At 44.1% G+C, this 4,088-nt stretch overlaps 1 pseudogene; it reads right to left on the bottom strand.

The window, feature by feature from the left end:
• Positions 1–1,371: 1,371 nt before the first annotated feature.
• LOC106147856 lies at positions 1,372–3,356 on the bottom strand (annotated as a pseudogene).
• Positions 3,357–4,088: the final 732 nt, after the last annotated feature.

The raw sequence follows: 4,088 nt of genomic DNA on the forward strand, positions 1-4,088 counted from the left end.
TTTTTTTTTGGTTTTTCTCCGGTACCGGGAACCGAACTCACGACCTTGCGCTTGCCAGGCAGGCGCTTTTGCCGCTGAGCTAAATCCCCAGCCCTTAATTATTGACTTTGTATCTAGCTATGCTACTGAATTTGGTTATTAAATCTAGAAGTCTTGATGAAGTTTTTGGTGCTCTTCATTTCTGCAGGATCCAAGGTGATTTCACCCTTTTCATCATTCCGAATTGCATGGGTTTGAATCTTTCCTTTTTTTGGATAAGACTGATTAAAAGTTTGTCAGTTTTAATCTTAAGAGAATCATATCTTCGATTTGTTGCTTAGTTGTATTTTCTTAGTCTTGCTTGTATTAATTTCTGCTTGTATCAACATAATTTCCTCGATCATATGAGCTTTGGGCTTGACTTGTTCTTTCTCTAGAAGTTGAGGTTCAACATTAGGTTGTATTGTCACATTGAAAGTACATTTATTTGTAGGCGTGATAAAGTGAAAGTACACGAAAATACGAGTGAGCAGCCTGTGGAGGCCCAGGGACTCGATCAGAAAGGAAATGACGGCTATGAGAATGGGAAAGTTAACCTTTAAGCCACTGTCCATTCTTTCTAGAGTACATTTGTTTGGCCAAGGAGAGAAACGTCTGACCCTCTTTTGGAGGACTTTGCACTAGTGGTACCAGATTTCCCAAGGTCCCATCATTATAGAGGCGTAGAAAGGTGGCTTGTCCCCATTTCCTTCTGGTCTTTTTATTTCCCTTGGTCCAAAGAAAAAGATGTCTGCATTCTCTGCTGTCCCTAAATATACTGTGCTCTGGAGTTTTAATTACTGAAGGTGAAAACCTTGTGTCCTTTCATCTGTCGAAAAGCCACAAGTCCTGCAGGGATGTGGTTGATGGCCCGAGAGAAGTCAGGAATGGCAAAGAATGACCAGAGTGGCCTTACTGTGTTTAGATACCACAAGGCTCTGGGTGCCCTGCTCAGATATCTCATGGTCTTTTGCTATAGTCACAGGAGTTTTACTACATTTGAGCTGGAATCTAGGCTTATAGGCCATGGATATATGGGGATATACATCAAATTTTCCTTCATTTCTGACCAGTGTTCTACAAATATCTGCTCAGGCATACTACCCTCAGGGACCTCTGAAGCCTGAATCCACTCCTAGGAATGAAAATTCATATTTCTGACTCCAAGGACACAGGTCCACCAATGTCCCATTGCTTCCCAGGAAACCTTTTATTCTAACCCATCCCCCAGTGTCACCTGTCCCCGTGTCTCTCACAGAAAGCAGGGGTCTAGACTATTTTTGGGGGACCTCTTACAGAAAATCCTATTCCTTCGCTTCCAATTCCAAACGTCCAGAAGAAAACTTCTGACATTTATACAATCGTACTAGAAACACAGCTACATAGAGGAGTCTCCATGTGATAGAGGAATTGGTGGTAACAATGCTGGCAATGATCTGCACCAAACACAGCCATCTTTGGCTGCCTTATGGCCTTCAGGGTGTCCATGAGCTCAGCACAAAGTTGGGCAAATGTCCCTGGTTGCAGTTCTCCCACGTCGTCGTAGCTGTCTAGTGGGGCAGGATACTGCTGCAGACTTAAAGTGGTTCATTCTGGCAGTGTGGCCCAGCAGGGCTTTCGGGACAGACATAGAGATGCTGTTCTCATAGAAGCTGAAGGTGGTCAGCTGAGAGCAGTGGCTGAGGGCAGGCTACGTGGCACTAATCTGGGTATCTGTCGTCCAACGTGATTCCAGGTACAGGGTGGTGAGGGTGCCTGCAACTTTCTCCCAAGCTATAGGGCCTTGGGACTAAATTGAGTTAGTCAGACTCCTTTCAGATCCAGGTCTCTCAGCTGACTGAGGCTTGGGCACCGTGACAGATGTTTCCAATCTGAGGGTGAAGCCTCCCAGTCAGTTAATTGTGAGGGCCTTCAAGGGGGTCTTCAGGCACCTGGCACCTGGTGCAGGTGGCCTTTGAGGCAATAGGCACAGTTCATGTGGAGCTCCTGGAGGCAGTGCAGCTCCTGGCGGAAAAGAATGAGCTCATCAACATACTCCCCCGTACTACTTGAGGTACTAAAGTACCCATTAGAGAATGAAAAGAGCAAGTTTTTGAAGATTTCTCATCTGGCCCAGATAAGGAGCAAATGATGCTAGGTTTTTCACACCTAAAAATTGGCACATTTGCACTTCCTGAACATAGTTCAGCTCCAACATTTTTAGGACATCCATGAGCATCTCATAAATCTTCATCTTCTTAGAGCATGTGTGGTCCAAATGTCTTCTCTGCTATGCCCACTCAAAGAGACAGGTTTGGAATCCATTGAGTCATGCTGAGAAGTTCTTCCATCACCTTTAGGAGCTGCTGCTTCCTGGTTGCTAGACAGTCATCCACTGTCTGGTCCCTACACTTGTTATCTGGTGCCCAGGCATGAACCATGGCTCCGGGACCCTCAGTCCAGAAGTCTTGGTGCTCATCCCTCAAATCTAGCACCTACAGTTTCTACCTGCTGGAGTGAATCTTCTGGGCCAGCAGCATATCCAGCCCATTCAGTACAACTTTCAATGTCTGTAGGTTTCTCTCCTCCAGCTGGAGTTTTTCCAGTTCAGGTTGTAGGTTTCCTCATTTCCAGCAGGGACCTCAAAGAGAAGCAAGGCAATGGCCAGGCCTGCACCATCACCCTCAGTGTTGGGGAACACTACAAAGTGTCTCTGAGCAGGATTTAATATTAACCAATTGGCTTTCCCTGTTTACTTGTGAGTTGTCTGAAAGCCACAGCTGAGGTTGTCTGGCTCCAATCCCAATTAACTTAAAGGAGACTACAGCTGCAGGCATCTCACTCCTGCTGTGAAGGCCTTCCTGGAGATAATGTAGTTCTCCTGATTGACATAATTTACTACTTGGGAAAATCTCCCAAGGTCCTGCGAGATTCCCACTTTTTCTTGAGTATCCTCCTCCTTTGTTTGAAAATCAGATAAATACAGGCTGCCCAGAGGTCTTTGGCAAATTCAGAGAATACTGAAGCTGTAAGAGAGTTAGTCCCTCCTGGTGCCCTAAAATCATTGCCCTTGTCTGCATTTGTTTAAGCCTTCACCATGCACTTGCTTGGGAGATTGCCACCTGATCAGCCTGCAATAACTTAGGGTTATTTAACCTGTTTTTGATACTCAGGGCCTCATTGTGTCTTCCCATGAAGGCATCCATGAATATGTCATGGAAGATCAGGGTATACAGGTCATGCAGAGCATTGTCTCACTCTGCAGCAGGCTCTGCTTGGCCAGCTCATACAGAGATGGTGGGCTCTGCATACACATTTTGAGAAATCAGGTCAGAAGCAGGTGACAGGGCTCCAGGAATCCCAGCAGAACCAGCATGACCAGCAGTGACTGGAAGCTCCAGGACTGAGCATGTAGGTTGTTTATTTGAGCTCACTCTGTTTTTTCTGATACAGGAATTCACTGCTATAAATTTCCTTTGTAGGACTGCTTTCTTTCCACTTTATACATTCCAGTATGTTGTACTAGCTTTATCATTTACTTATAGCCACTAATTTCTTCTTTAATTTTATCTGTGACCTGTTGGTTATTCAGGAGGATGTTATTTAATTTCCTTGTGTTTATGAAGTTTTCATGGCTTCTTTTGCCATTGATTTCCACTATTGTCTGATCATATGCATGAGGTCATTTCAATTCCTTTGCATTTACTTATGCATGTTCAGTGAGGTAGTATGTGGACTGTTTTGGAGAATATCCCATCCCATATGTAGCTGAGAAGAATGTGTATTCTATTGCTGTGGGTAGAACACTCTTTAGATATCTACTGAGTCCATTTGTTCAAAAGTTGTGTTCAGTTCTAATGTTTCATTGTTCATTTTTGTCCTAGTTAATCTGTCTAGTTGTGACAGTGGGGTGTTAAGGTACTCCATTACAACTGTATTAGTACTTATTTGATTTTTCATGTCTGTAGTTGGGTCTACTGGTATTTGGTGCATATATATTTGTGATTGTTATCTCTTCCTCTAGGATGGTTCCATTTACAAGGATGTAGAGACCTTCTTTGTCTCTCTTTATCAGTCTTGGCATGAAATCC

The sequence above is a fragment of the Chinchilla lanigera genome, unplaced genomic scaffold, assembly GCF_000276665.1.
Source record: "Chinchilla lanigera isolate Chin_1 unplaced genomic scaffold, ChiLan1.0 scaffold00011, whole genome shotgun sequence".
Taxonomy (NCBI): domain Eukaryota; kingdom Metazoa; phylum Chordata; class Mammalia; order Rodentia; family Chinchillidae; genus Chinchilla; species Chinchilla lanigera.